Source organism: Lynx canadensis, chromosome B1 (assembly GCF_007474595.2).
Source record: "Lynx canadensis isolate LIC74 chromosome B1, mLynCan4.pri.v2, whole genome shotgun sequence".
NCBI lineage: Eukaryota > Metazoa > Chordata > Mammalia > Carnivora > Felidae > Lynx > Lynx canadensis.
In genome coordinates, this window is record NC_044306.2 from 146323285 (window position 1) to 146339272 (window position 15988).

The 15988-nt window shown below is 36.4% G+C and overlaps 1 non-coding gene across 1 annotated transcript; it reads right to left on the bottom strand.

The window, feature by feature from the left end:
• Window positions 1-15661: 15661 nt before the first annotated feature.
• Window positions 15662-15769, bottom strand: LOC115513161. Its single transcript, XR_003968584.1, has one exon. It is a non-coding gene; the product is annotated as a U6 spliceosomal RNA (small nuclear RNA).
• Window positions 15770-15988: the final 219 nt, after the last annotated feature.

Consider the following 15988-nt stretch of genomic DNA (forward strand, 5'->3'; position numbering starts at 1 on the left):
GACTATGTCATAGAAAAGAGAAAAATAGTGTCTCTAATGTACTTGAAAAAGACCAACACTGGTTTCTTTGATAATGTCCTTATGTGAAAGTTAGTTTTTTGTAATAAATGAAAGTTATGAAAGTTGCATATGAAGTATACCCAATTAGCTTTCTATGATGGTTTGAAAATAAAATCATAATGTAAATTGAGGCAGTACAATTGGTGAAGGAAAAACTTGGCAGGCTGAGCTTTAGTAACATTAAAATTTTCTGTTCTGTAAAGACACTACCAAGAAAATGAAAAGTTGAGCCACAGACTGGGATTAAATACTTGTAAAAGACATGTCTGATAAACGACTGTTGTCCAAAATAGGCAAAGAATGCTTAAAACTCAACAATAAGAAAACAAATGATATGATTGAAAAATCGCACAAATACCTTAATAGGCGCCACACTCAAAATATATATACAGATGGCAAATGAGCATATGAAAAGATGATCCACATCATATATCATCAAGGAAATGCAAATTAAAAAAAACAATGAAATATCACCACACACCTATTTGAATGGTCAAATCCAGAATATCAGTAACCAACAGCTGGTGAAGTCATGGAACAACAGAAACTCTTATACATTGCTGTTGAGAATGTAAAATGGCAGTTTCTTACAAAACTAAACAGTACTCTCCAGCAATCATGTTCCTTGGTATTTACCCAAAGGAGGTGAAAACTATGTCTGCATTTAAATCTGCAAACGGGTATTTATAGGAGCTTTATTCATAATTGCCAAAAGTTGGAAACAAGCACGATGTCCTTCATTAGATTAACAGATAAATAAACTGTGGTACATTCAGACAGTGGAGTGTTATTCAGGGCTGAGAAGAAAAGACACGGAGAAAGCTTAAATGAGTATTAATGAGTGAAAGAAGCCAATGTGAAAAGCCATACGATTCCCACTATATGACATTCTAGAAAAGGCCAAACTGTGGAGACAGTAAAAGGATCAATGGTTGCCAGGGGGTTAGGTGTTAGAGAGAAGGAGCACAGAGGATATTTAGAGCAGTGAAACTACTCCGTGTGATACTGTAATGGCTGATACCCGCCATTATATATTTGTGCAAATCCATAGAATACACAACACCAAGAGTAAACACTAATGTTAACTGTGGACTCCAGATGTAGGTCATCAGTTGTAACAAATGCACCACTCTGATGGAGGAGGGTGTTGAAAACAGAGGTGGCTAAGCATATGTCAAGGAAGGGAATACATAGGCAATCTCTGTACCTTCTTCTTAATTTTGCTGTGAACCTAAAACTGCTCTAAAAAAATAAAGCCTATTTTAAAAATTTAAAAATTAAATTCTGAATAGAAAAAAGACATTTCTTCAGTCATTAATTATTGCCTTGTTTGGATTCTATCTATTTTCTATGCCACTAGCTTTATGTGTAATCTTAAAAAATGTATCACTTCTTTAAATGAAACTACCAATACCTTTTCTTTTATTCACAAGGCTATATTGAAAGGAACAAACAGGATAGCTATGATAACTTTTGAAAATATTTTCTTAATTTTTATGTTTTCAACTGAGATAAAATTTGCACAATGAAATGCATACACCTTGAGTATAAATATATAGATCGATGAATTTCGAAAAATGAAAACAATGACTTAAAATATAGAATGTTTTCATTGTTTCAGACAACCTCTACTTTTTAATTCAATCTATCATTTCCAAAGAAAACTACTATTCTGATTTTAGTTTGGTCTATACCTGACTTTGCATAAATGGAACTATCCAATATGTATTCTTTTATGTTTGGTTCCTTTTGCTAAACTTTGTGAAATAAATCCATGTTACTGTGAATAATAGTAACATATTCCTTTTTATTAAGTTGAATATGCCTTGAATAATTGAAGTATTCAATTATTCAACTATATGAAAATGTGTTTATCCATTCGTTTGTGGATGGACATTTGGACCATTTCCAGTTTTTGGTTAACAATTTGGCTATTATGAATAAAGCAGCTAAAAACATTATAAAATATTTTTGTGTATTGTTGACTAAAGATAGCCATAAATCTGTTGCCTTTCTTCTCATTGAAATGTGGCATCTATTTTTTATACTCATCATGTGAACTCTGTCTCTGACTCATTTTGATCAATATACTTTGGCAGGAGCAATGCCGTGTAATTTACGAAAGTATATCTTCAGTTTTCACCTTGGTCTTTTGGTGGAATGCTCCTTCTTGGAACCCAATGGCTATGCCGTGAGAGTCCTGAGCTGTGTGCAGAGACCATATGGAAGAGAACCCAGGCACACTACCTGATATATTCAGAGACCATATAGAAGACACCCAGGCACTCCAGCCGATATCCATTGATATCAGCTGAGCTCGCAGCTAAAAGCACAAATTGACAGTCATGTGAGTGATCATCTTGTACATGGCAGCCCAGCCAAGTTTCAGACGGCTGCAATTTTCATTTTCTTTTAAGTTTATTTATTTATTTTGAGAGAGAGGAGAGGGAGAGGGGGAGAGAGAGAGAGAGAGAGAGAGAATGAGTAGGGAAAGGGCAGAGAAAGAAGGAGAAAGAGAATCCCAAGCAGGCTCTGCACTGTCAGCACAGAGCCTGATGCAGGGCTCAATCCTCAAACCATGAGATCATGACCTGAGCTGAAATTAAGACTGGGATGTTTATGGACTGAGCCACCCAGGCATCCCAAATTTTCATTTTCTTAAGAAAGTTTTTGAGGAGAAGTTTTAAATTCTGATGAAGTCCAATTTACCAAATTTTTCTTTTATGATTAATTTTTTTTGTGTCCCCTGTAAGAAATTACTGTCTACTCCAAGGTTGAAATAGGTTCTCTTGTGTTTAATTCTAGAAGCTTTGCACTTTTAGCTTTTATGTTTAGGTATATGGACTGTGACAAATTAAATTCTTATGACTCATTCAAAGTAGTGGGTGAGTTTCATTGCTTTATTTTTGTTTCCATATAGATATCCAGCTATTCCAGGAAAATTTTCTGAAATCTTTTTCTATTGAGTTTCGTAGAAGCCATTATCAAAACTCAGTTCATGGTATACATGTGTGTCTATTTATGTACTTTATTTGGTTTCATGGACCTATTTGCCTATTCTCATGTCAATACCGCAAGTGCTCATTAATGTGGCTTTATAAGTGTTGAAATCAGATGGTGTGATTCCTCCAACTTTGTTCTTCCTTTTTAAAATTATATGGGCTGTGATAATTCCTTTGCTTATCTATATAAATGTTGTAAGGCATGTACCAATTTCTCAAGAAAAATGCTTGCTGGAATTTTTGTTTGATATTGCACTGAATATACACATCAATTTGGGGAGAATTTTCATTTCCACAATATTGCATCTTCTAATCTATGAACGTGGCATAAATAGCTTTCCATTTATTTAGACCTTTTTTTGCGTATGCTATGTTTTATAATTTACAGTGTAGACTTTTTATATCTTTTGTTAAATTTATTCTTAAGTAGTTTATAATTTTGTTGAATTATAAGTGATATTTTATGTCCAATTATTTGCTGCTAGGATACAAAAGTAAACTAGAGTTTAATATATTGACTTTATACCCTGAAATCTTACTATATTCACTTATTAGTTCTAACAAATCTGTCTCCCCCCCACTCTTTATATTAGATCCCCCAGTCGTATTTATCTCATAACTGGAAGGTTGTACACTTTGGCCAACAACCTCCACTAGTTCTACCCCTCAGCCCCTGGCAACCACCACCATTCTACCATTCTATTCCCTGTTTCTATGAGTTTGGTTTTTTGTAGATTACACATATAAATGATATCATACAGGGACACCTGGGTGGCTCAGTCAGTTGGGTGTCCAACTTCAGCTCAGGTCATGATCTCATGGCTTGTGAGTCAGAGCCCCACGTCAGGCTCTGTGTTGACAGCTCAGAGACTGGAGCCTGCCTCAGATTCTGTCTCAGTCTCTCTCTCTCTCTCTCTCTCTCTCTCTGCCCCTTGACTGCTCACCTATTCTCTCTCTCTCTCTCTCAAATAAACATTAAAAGAGAAATTTTAAAAATGATATCATGAAATGTTTGTCTTTGACTTATTTCACTTAGCATAATGTTCTCAAGATTCATCCATGTGGTTGCAAATGTTAGGGTTTGCTTCCTTTTTGTGGTTAAATAGCATCCCACTGGATATATACATATATAACACACTTTCTTTACCCATTCATTCGTCAGTGAGCACTTAGGTTGTTTTCACGTCTTGGTTAGTGTGAATAATGCTGCAGTGAGCATGGGTTATACAAATATCTCTTTGAGACAGTGATTTTGTTTCTTTTGATGGAAGTGGGATTGCTAGATGATATGGTAGTTGTATTTTTAATTTTTTGAGGAAATTCCATATTGCTTTCTTTAGTGGTTGCACCAATTTTCATTCCCTTTAACAGTGAAAAAAAGTTTCATTTTCTCCAGATGCTTGCTAACACTTGTTATTTCTTGTCTTTATGAAACTAGCCATTCTAACAGGTGTGAGGTGATAATCTCACTGAGGTTTTGATTTGCATTTCCCTGAAGATTAGTTATGTTGAATAGCTTTTCATGTACCTGTTGGTCATTTGTATGTCTTCTTTGGAAAAATGTTTATTCAAGTCTTCTGCCTATCTTTAAATTAGATTATTTGGTTTTTGTTTGTTTGCTATTGAGTTGCATGAGTTCCTTATATATTCTAGATATTTATTCCTTATCTGATACACAGTTTGCTAACATTTTCTTCCATTCCATATGTTGTACCTTCATTTGGTTGATTGTTTTATTAGAGTTTTTCACACAAAAGATTATTTAATCTGTAAATAAACACAGTTTTACTTCTTCTTTTCCAATCTTTTATGCCTTTATTTCTTTTCCTTGCATTATTGCACTGGCTAAAACTTCCAGCATAATGTAATGTTGAAATCGTGAGACTTACTTCCTTTCAAGTAGGTGAAGTTGATTAATAGGGTTGTTGAAAACGTCTATTAACTGATATTTTCGTCTGCTCCTGTCAATTATTAAGTGGTACTAAAATGTCTAACTGTGATTGAAGATAAGTTTTGTTTCATGTAATTTAAAGCTTTGTATTAGGACCATACATATTTAGGATTGTTATATTTTCTTGATGAATTGTCTCTTTATCATTATAAAAATGTCCTTTTTTAAATCTCTGGTATTCTAGGGTGAAAAACTCCTTTAATTGAAGTATATTTTGGCTAATTTTAGTAAGACCATTCTAGGCTTTGTATGATTACTTATTACATGGTATGGCTTTTTCGATCCAATAACTTTCAATGTATATGTGCCATTATATTTAAAGTGCATTTCTTCTGGATAATTTGTAATTTTGTCCTGTTGTGTTTATCTAGTCTAATAACCTCTGCCTCCCTCCTTCCCAAGTTTTAATTTAATTTCCAGTTAGTGCACATACAGTGAAATATTAGTTCCAGGTGCAGAATTTAATGATTCATCACTTATATACAAAACACAGTGCTCATCACAAACTCTGCCTTTTTACTGGGATTTTTTAAAAAGTAATCTCTACACCCAATGTGGGGCTTGAACTCACAACCCCAAGATCAAGAGTCGCATGCCCCACAGATGAGCCAGGCAGGTGCCCCTACATACTTGCAATCTTAGCACATAAATATCAAGGAGGGAATAAGCCATACTCAGTCATGGAAGGATGGCAGTTTTCTCTAGCTTATGTGCAACTTCTACAGAATTGTCCTTAAAATATTGTAAGTTTCAGTTGATTTCCATTAATGTAATTATTGATGTGGCTAATTTTAAGCCTATCGTGTTGTTTTTGGTTTACTAATTATATTTTAAGGGTTTTTTTTTTTTGATGTCTGTGTCCTACTTCTCATGCTTATTTTGTGATTTCTAATTTTGCACTTTTTAGTTCTAAAATTTCCATGTTTTATAGTTGCCATTTTCTTATTGATATGTCTCCTCTATTCACTAATTATGATATATTTTTTAATTCTTGGAAATATTCATAACAGCTGTTTTAAAATCCTTGCATGCCAATTCCAACATCTGCTTTAGCTTCAGTCTATTTTAAGTTACCTCTTTCCTTTTTGCTTTTGTCATATTTTTTCTTCATATGTCTAGTGACATTTGGCGATATGCAGAACATTGTGCATACAACATTGTCAGGAGTTGGAATAATGTTGTTTCTTTTTAAAGGGTATTGAGTTTTGTTCTGAATAGTATTACAGTGTCAGTAGATTATTTTGGTCCTTGCAGGATGGGTTATTTTTCTATTTGGTTTTGTATTTAATCCTGGGATCTGTCCTTGATTTTAGGGCACACATCTTAGGGGCTTTGGCATCTCACTTGAATAATGGAGATATTCAGACAAGGTCTCTACTCTTTCTAGGCCAAAGTTGCAACATTCCTAGCGTTGCTATATTCCAGATATTACTATCCAGCTCATAATCACATAGCAGGCTGTATTCTCTAAGCCTCAGTGCCTCACCCTGTAGCAGCCTTTGGCCAGGGAACTGCAGTATTCCATTTTCCCCGGTTCCCTGCCGCACCAATTGCAATTACTTCAGAAATCCACTCTGCTTGAGCTCTATTTGGTTTCCTCCTCCTTGAAGGTTAAAGATCCCTGAACACAGAATGGAAGAATGATTGAGGAGTTCACATGATGTGTTTCCCTTCTTTCAGTGATTACGATTCTTCACTGCCTCTTGTGCAGAGTCTGAAAGCGATTGCCTAATAAATTTGGTTAGATTTTAATTGTCTTTGGCAGAAGGGCAAATTTAGTACCAGTTTTTCCATCGTGGCCATGAAGGAAAGACCTGGAGAGCTTTTAATAAAGTGTAAGGAGCTAAATAGTGTTAAATATGACGGCAACTATTACTGCGTGGTAGTAAAGTTAAGTAAGATGATATTTCAGTAAGAGTCTTACCGAGTAACTTCATGGGTTCAAAGTTAATTTCATTCATTCATCTGACAGTGAACCTAAATATTAAATACTCCTTCCTCTTTGCCCACTTTTTAGCTTTTTTGTCTCTCAACTCTGTGCAGAAGCTTCTAGGAAGAATGTCTCATTTTATTGCCTTAAAATTTAACTTCAGTTCCATCACTAGCAAGAGATTTTCATTATATGTACATTTCTTTTCATTTTTTTCTTCTTGCAATGTGCACAGATTATATGCTATACTCTGTCGTGACTCAGAAGGGTGAAATTTTCCCATCACCAGCTACTTTATACCTATTTACTACTCCTCAAATTCTATAAATGTTCAGGGTACAGCCAATGAGTTTTACAAAAGGACTAGCTTGCTGCACTTGAATCTATGCTCAGTTACTGGTGCGTTGGTTACAGTCCATAGCATTGACCTATTGGGATGCTTCCTTCCTATTTTTTAGCTGTTTTAAATCTCTCCCTTCTTTTACCTACATATTTTTTGAGCATCTAGAATCTCCACCGCATATGAAATATCTGTAGGCAGCCATAACTCTTAACCAAGTCTCAAAAACAAACATACAAAAACCAGAAACAAAACCAGGAGCAGCATTATTAGGAGCATTACAAGTATAAAAAATTAGTATATACGTGTGTGTAGCAGTGAGTGTCACCAGTCTTATGACTTGGGATAGGAGGAGAATTTCAGTTAGTTTCTCTTTAGTTCTGCCCCACTACATATTCAGGCTTTCCTTTCTATACTATCATTAACACTCTAGAAATATTTCACTTTTTATTTTGAGATTATATATAGGTGGGATCCTGAAAACTGGGTTGTCTACATGGCATAATTTAGAAAGAAGCTGAACAAAGTTTAGATGGATAGTCATGATTACGTCTTGATGCTCAATGAATGGCATACCAAATGATTCTTTGGGTATGTCTTCAATAGTGGCCACCAGAAGAAAGTATATATTTCAACAAAGGTCATATATAGTGCTCATTTGAATGGAGATTTTCGGGTTTTAGGTTAGGTTCCAGATGGCTCCCTGGGAGTGACAATTTTGGGTAGAATTTGCTAACTGCTACTGCTGGCAGATACGAGGGGAACACATTAGTTAATATTTCAAAATATTATCCCCTTGCATAAACCTGTTTCAAGATTGCAATAGCTGACTCTAATAATCCCTTAACTTTGACTTAAGTGTATATGAACTACAAGACCGAATTAAATCTCCTTGGTTTCATATTCAACAGGCATGTTTCACATTTGCATTGGATGTCTTCTGCCATTGGGGCCAAAGAATCAACCACGCCAACCTGGACTCATCCCAGTTTTAGATTCCTTTCTCTTCCTAGATTATCACAATTGTAGAGTAATACTATTAGAACAAAAGATAATACTTCTGGGAGCAAAATTAGTTCTGATTTATTTATCTAAAATTTTGCTTGGAATGCCTGTTTATTTTTTAATCCTTTTTAAAGGATTTTAATCCTATTTTGGTTCAGATTCTTGAATCATTTATTTCTTTGAGAATTTTTTTTTTTTTTACTGAAAAAGTTCTTCAGCCTTCTTTTTGCCATCATCTGACTTTTAGTATATGCTGAGGCTACAATCAGTAGGGTTGCCAAATACCTTTGACAATACCTCCATCTACGTTTACCTTTGCTCTGGTAAGGACACAGGTAAGAGAGGAAGTTGTTGTCAGTTCATACTTGACATATTCTATACTGGACATATTCTCCCTGAAAGCATTTGTTGTTGCTTTCCTCAGAGGAAGAGATCTTGGCATGTTGGGTCAGTAGCTGATATATTTTTTTGAGGAAAAAATCCATAAACTCTTCTTCCTTTTTATCCTGATATAATAAATTCATAGACCCTCAAAATTAATATTAGAACGTAAACTAAAGGAATTGTTTACAGTCCAGCAATGGCAGCCCAGGGTCCTTTATCAGTTATGCACTAAAACCTTATATCCCTAACCACAAGCAAATCCCAAGACAACAACAACAAACATATCCTTATAAGCAAACAGGCATCCTTGCCTTCTACCCACAGAGACTGAGGAGTTAAAAAGACAGTCTAACTGACAAGTTGCTCTTGAAATTCATACAGAAATGCAGGACAACCAAGAAGAGCCAAAAGCAATCTTGAAAAAGAAGAAAAAGTTGGAGACCTCACATTTCTCAATTTCATAACTTCCTACAAAGCCACAGTAATCAAGGCTATGTGCTACTGGCTTAAAGGTAGACAAATAGACCAGTGCAATAGAATAGAGAGTCCAGAAATAAATCCATAATAAATGTGTGATCAACTGGTTTTCAACAAAGGTGCCAGGCCAATTAAATGGGGGAGAGAAAGCCTTTCCAGGAAAAGGTGGTGGACAACTGGATGTGCATGCACATGCAAAAGACTAAAGGGACCTCTACTTCACCTCAGACACAAAAATTAACTCTAAATGAATCAAAGACATAAATATAAGTGCTAAAACTACATGACTCTTAGGAGAAAACATAGATACCATAGATGTTAGTCTTCATGACCTTGAATTAAGCAATGGTTTCTCTTTAAAATATTATTTAAAAGAATTTAATTTTTATTTATTTTTGAGAGAGAGAGAGAGATAGAGTGTGAGTGGGGGAGGGGCAGACAGACAGGGAGACACAGAATCCGAAACAAGCTCCAGGTTTTGAGCTGTCAGCACAGAGCCAGATTCGGGGCTTGAACTCACCAGCGGTGGGATCATGACCTGAGCTGAGGTTGGACACTTAACCGACTAAGCCACCCAGCTCCCCAAACAATGGTTTCTTAGATATGACACCAAAAGAACAAAGAAACAAGGATAAATTGCACTTCATCAAAATAAAAGACTTTTATCACAGGACATAATAAAGAAAGTGAAAAGGCAATCCACATAATGGTAGAAAATATTTGCATATCATACATATGATAAGCATCTAGTATCAAGAATATATAAATAACTCTTACAACTCAATACTAAAAAGACAAATGACCCAATTAAAAATGGACAAAAAATTCGACTGTACATTTCTTCAGAGAAAACGTACAAATGGCCTTTATTGTTCTCTGATTGACTTATTCTGCTTAACGTAGTACTCTTTATCTCTATCTATGTCATTGCAAATGGCAAGATTTCATTCTTTTTTGTGGCTGAGTAATATTCCATTGTGTATATACCATATCTTCTTTACCCCTTCATTAGTCAATGGACACTTGGGCTGTGTCCATTATTTGGCTATTTTAGATAATGTTGCTATAAACATTGACATGCACGTACCCCTTTGAATTAGTATTTTGGTATTCTTTGGGAAAATACCTAGTAGGGCAATTGCTGGATCATAGGTTAGTTCTACTTTTAACTGTTTGAGGAATCTCCATCCTGTTTTCCAGAGTGGCTGCACCAATTTGGGTTCCTACCAACAGTGAAAGACTATATGATTTCACTCATACGTGGAATTTAAGAAACAAAACGAACTTGCAAAGAGAAAAAAGAGAGAGAGAGGCAAACCGATCCATATAGAACAAACTGATGGTTACCAGAGGAGAGAAGGGTAGGGGGATGGGTGAAATAGATGACAGGGATGAAGGAGGGCACTTGTGATGAGCACCAGGTGTTGTATGGGACTGTCGAATCACTATATCATACACCTGAAACTAATATAACACTTTATATTATCTAACTGGAATTAAAATAAAACCTTTTTAAAAAGAGGCCAATGAGAAAATGAAAAAGTATTCAACATCATTATTGTTTTAGGAAAATGCAAGTAAGAAACCACAATGAAATGCTAATTTATACTGACTAGGAACACTGTAATCAAAAAGTCAGTATTGTGACTTTTGTGAGTGTGTGGAGAAAATGGAACATTCCTACTTTGCTGGTAGGAATATAAATAGTGTGGCACCTGCAGAAAATAAGTTAGCAGTTCCTTAAAATGCTAAATATAGAATTACTATGTGAACCCATAATTCCACTCTTAGGAATCTATTGAATCTATTGAATATATTCAAACATATTGAAACAATATGTCCTCACAAAAATTTGTCCAGGAGTGTTCATAGCAGTATTGTTCATAATAACAAAAAAATGGAAACCACCCAAATGTCCATCAACTGACAAACGGATAAACAAAAGGTGGTATATCTATACAGGGGAATATTAGCCATTGAAATGACTGTTTTATGCTACAATGTGGATGAACTTGGGAAACCTTATGCTAAGTGAAAGAAGCCAGACACAGAAAGCTATATATTGTATGATTCCATTTATATAACATGTCCAGAGTAGATAAATCCATAGTGGTGTCCTGGGGCTAGACAAAGGGAGGAATGAAGAGACACTTTTAATGGGTATGGAGTTTCTTTTGGGAATGATGAAAATGTTCTGGAATTAGTGGTGATAGTGGCAGAACTTTGTGAGCATACTAAAAGGGACTGAATTGCATGCATTAAAAGGGTGAGTTTTCTGGTATATAAATCATATCCCAATAAAAAACTAAAAAAAATATTTGGGGGCCTTGCCCTAGCAGTACTATATAAGAATTGGGGTGGTGGAGAGGTTGCTAGGGATCTGTGTTTTAATAAGCTCTCCAGGAGATTTTTGTGTATACTAGGTTTTAGAAGCACTATTTTAAAACATTAAATAATTAGGGGCACCTGGGTGGCTCGGTGTCTGACTTCGGCTCAGGTCATGATCTCACGATTCATGAGTTCGAGCCCTGCATTGAGCTCTGTGCTAACAGCCCAGAGCCTGGAGCCTGCTTCATATTCTGTGTCTTCCTCTCTCTCTGTCCCTCCTCTGCTCTCTCTCTCTCTCTCTTCCTCTCCCTCTCAAAAATAAATATTAAAAAAACATTAAATAATTTAAAAAAAAGACTAGCAAATTAGTGCTTAGAATGCCCTTTTTGGCACTTTTCTCTTATCAAGGGTTCAGAATATACCCTTATAGATCTTTGTAAAAATAAAAAATTTTCATAAGCCTATAGTAATAACAACAATAATGGCTACCACATGTCAAGCAGATTTGTAAAAATCATATACTCATTCAGATTATAGCACTTCATGTTCTCCAGATTCTTTCTGCTGATGCAATGCCATGTAAAAGCTTTTATATTCTCTTGGTCAGCTCCTTCTCCCGTTCCCCTCAGCAGTAGTTTAAAATTTTCCTGACCTGTTCTCTTCAAGTGCTCTTTCTCTGGTAGAAAGGTCCTCAACTCACATCTCCCTGTCTTCAGACCCTTCTATATTGGTCCCTAGCTTTGTCTTGTTCTAATTCATTCATTCTTCTGTTGTTGATTTGAGCCATTCTGACAGATGTGAGGTGATATCTCATTGTAGTTTTTATTTGTATTACCCTGATGATCAGTGACTGTGAGCATCCAATTCTTCCTTCCTCCCTTCCTCCCTCCCTCCCCTCCTCCCCTCATTTCTCTTTCTTTCTTTCTCTTTCTTTCTTTCTTTCTTTCTTAAAGCTTTTTAAAAAAATGTTTATGTATTTTGAGAGAGATAGAGAAAGTGCAAGCAGGGGAGGGGCAGAGAGAGGGACAGAGAGAATCCCAAGCAGCCTCCATGCTCTTAGCACAGAGTTTGATGTGGCACTCGGTTATCATGAACCATAAGATCATGACCTGGGCCAAATCAAGAGACAGACACTCAACCAACTGAGCCAGCCAGGCACCCCTAATTCATTCATTCTTATACTCAACTTGTATTTATTGAAAAATCTCCATTGTTCATCAGTATACAATGATGAACAGGGTGGTCAATTTATAATCCAGTGAAAGAGGTCAAAATAGAACATCAAGGAAACAAGATAGAAATTGCAATACGTGATAGATGCTATTTCATAGCTTGGTAAAAAGGAACAGGGACCGGGAGTGCTTACGTTAGAATAATGGCCACTGAGGAGATGACATTTTAAGTCGACATCAGAAGCATCAAAATGGCAGAGCTCTGCAAACAGCCTAGTGAAGAGGGCTTCAGGCAGAAAGAACAGTAAGGACAGAGGTAGGAAAGCGCTTGTGTTTTAATAAGTAAAAGGAGGCTGGCGATGGCTGGAATTTGGTTAGAAAGAGGAAGAGCAGTGTGAGTTGGGTCAGAAGGATAAGCGAGCCAAGTCATACAGAAACTTCTAGGCCAAGGAACAGAATACACACTTTATTTTATTTGTAATGAAAGCCTTTCAAATATTTTATGTTGTAAGAAGATAGGAGTTGTTTTATGTTTTAAAAAACATCTAACTTCTGCATGAAACAGTAGTGTGAAATTTGGACACAGAAACACAAACTAAAAGGCAATTCTAACAGTTTAGGAGAACAGTAGGCAAGCTGTCATTTATGGGTCTGCCACATGTTTTTGTAAATATAGTTGTATTGAAACACAGCCAATGGTGATTTTCACGCACATTGCCTATGACTCTTTTCGTGCTACGGTGACAATATTGAATAATTTTGACAGGGACCATACAGTCTACAAAGCAAAAATATTTACTGTCTGGTCCTTTACAGAAGTTTGTCCACCCCTGCCTGGATGAGAAGTTTGATGGGAATATCAAATGGAGATGTAGAGATGTTGGAAGATTATGAATATATTTGGAAATGCAACCTTCCATACATGCTGATGGATTGGACGCAGGCAAAGAAAATTCAAGAATTATTTCTAGTTGTTTGATGGGAAAAATTGAGTGTAAGGTAACAATATTTACTTAGAGGTAAAAGACTGGAGAAGGAACATGTTTAGATGGTTGTGAAAATGAGAGTTCTCTTTTAGGCATAGAAACATCCAAGTGGAAGCATCAAAAAGGAAGTTGTATGTGAGTGTGAAACTCAGGAAAGCGGTCTGTGCTGGAGCTGTTGTGTGAGTGATATCAGCATAAAAAATTACTCATGGAATCCACCTAGTGGGAGAGCTAGAAAGAGGCCCTGGTCTAGAAAAGTGTCTCGAGGACTCCAATATTTGGTGGTCTCCAGTCTGAGAGTATTTGTCCTCATGTTTCAGTCATTTCCTTCTTTTCTGCATTTCTGATCCCTTCTCATCGTCTCCAGGATTTGGCTCAGTACTTTGTATTGATTTCTATCATTCCTAGAACAGCCTACAAAACAAATGCCATTATTCTTTGAATACGTGTAAGGAAAACACAGTTCCGGAGAGCTTGATTGTCTTGCTACCTATCTTGTAAATGGCAGTTTCTGAGCCTAGGGCCATGCTGGTTCCTAGAGAAAGTCTTTATGCCATATTTAGTGGGATACAGCCAGACAGTGCTGTCAGCTGTCACTTCTCGTTGCTGTTCACTCCCTCCTGGAGTGCAATCTGCTTCACATTGTACATAAAAGCTTCACAAAGCTGGCCCTTTTCAGAGATCTGTTCAAAGAGACTTCATGCAGATGCTCATGTGCCTCTAATACCTTGCTAAAGGCAATGGCGTCATTAGTTACAAATAAGAAATAACAATTTAAACAGAAAAGACATGTGTTAAATAGATGCAGCAAGGCCAAAGAGCCAGTCCAAAAGATACATGCCAAGAAAAATGTCTAAAACCACACAGCAGAACCAGGCTGGTGCAGACAACACAAGCTTCCCTGATGATCATGGACACCACTGTTTGCTTTACTCCTTGTGATGCTGGACCGTGGGCGCTTTCATGAGAACTGCTGAAGCTGAAACAAGAAATATCCACTATCACTGCCACCACCCAATGCTGGAGCACCCTACCTTCTCTAGAGAGTCTCACCACTGATAATTTCTTCAGTAAGCACTGAAACCTATCAGGGGCTTCTGAGAACATCTCCTGAGACATCTGTTTAAATGCATGAGAAACCTCACTGAGGAGACAAAGGTGGATTTTCCTCATTTTTCATCATCTGCTGGCACCCAGTAATAGCATCTTCATTCTAAATACTAATTTTGTAACAAGCCAAAAAATGCATCTTGCTTGGCATGGGGGCCAGCTTTTTGGCCAACCTTAGGTAGACAGTTAACAGTATCATACTCAACAGTTATTCACGTGATATTTTCCAGAATTATTTTTCAATTGGTGAGGCATTTGGATTGTGGGATCCTATTATCACTCTCTGGCCAATTGTTAGCCAACAACTCGGTAACAGATGCCTTCAGGTTACTAATCTTTAATAAAGCAATTATCCCATGTTTATTCTAACACTTTCATAGTCGTTTAACATTTTGATGTCTTATTTGCCTTGTGAATAGCCAATATTCATTTCACATAAAGTACAGTAACCCTAGCCATGAATTCCCCTTTGATACATTCTACTATTCATAGATCATTTAGCTTTCATCAATTAAAAGCTATTTGAACTCAATTCCTGGAGTCTTCTAAAAAGGATCCTCAAAAGAAAAAGAAACAATCGATCATTTTCTTTTCTCCCCACCTCTAGTTTCTAGTAGGTGCGGTGACTGATTTTTACCAGAGTACTCTTGTGATAATGTACCAGGACATGAGAGAGGATAAAAATCGTCCTATCAATGTCATTACTACTATAGTCCGTGTTGGACTCCCATGCGATATAGTATTCATATGATCCATTCCTTTCTTGTTACAATATCACGGTTTTGAAAATTGAAGTATAATTAACATACAGTGAGCTACACTAGTCGTACTAGGTTCAGGCATACCATATAATGAGTAAACAATTCCATATATTATTCAGTGCTCATCTATATAAGTGTCCTCTGAATCCCCTTTAACCAATGTTGAATGCCTCACAAATTGGCATGCCATCCTTGCACGGGGGCCATGCTACCCTTCTCTGTATTGTTCCAAGTCTAGAAATATGTGCTGCCAACGTAAGCACTGCGATTTCACAATATAATCAAAGAATTTCAATCTTTCCATAAGGTACCCTTGCTTGAAAAAGTACCAGGACTCAAACCACAAAGACCCATTTTTCTGAATGAACTTATTAATGCATTCATTCCCTAGACATTACTGATCACCAACTGTAGGAGGGGCGAGGCTATTGTCACATAACAGTAAGTGATAGGAAGGGCAGATGGTAATCAGAAAAAGGTCC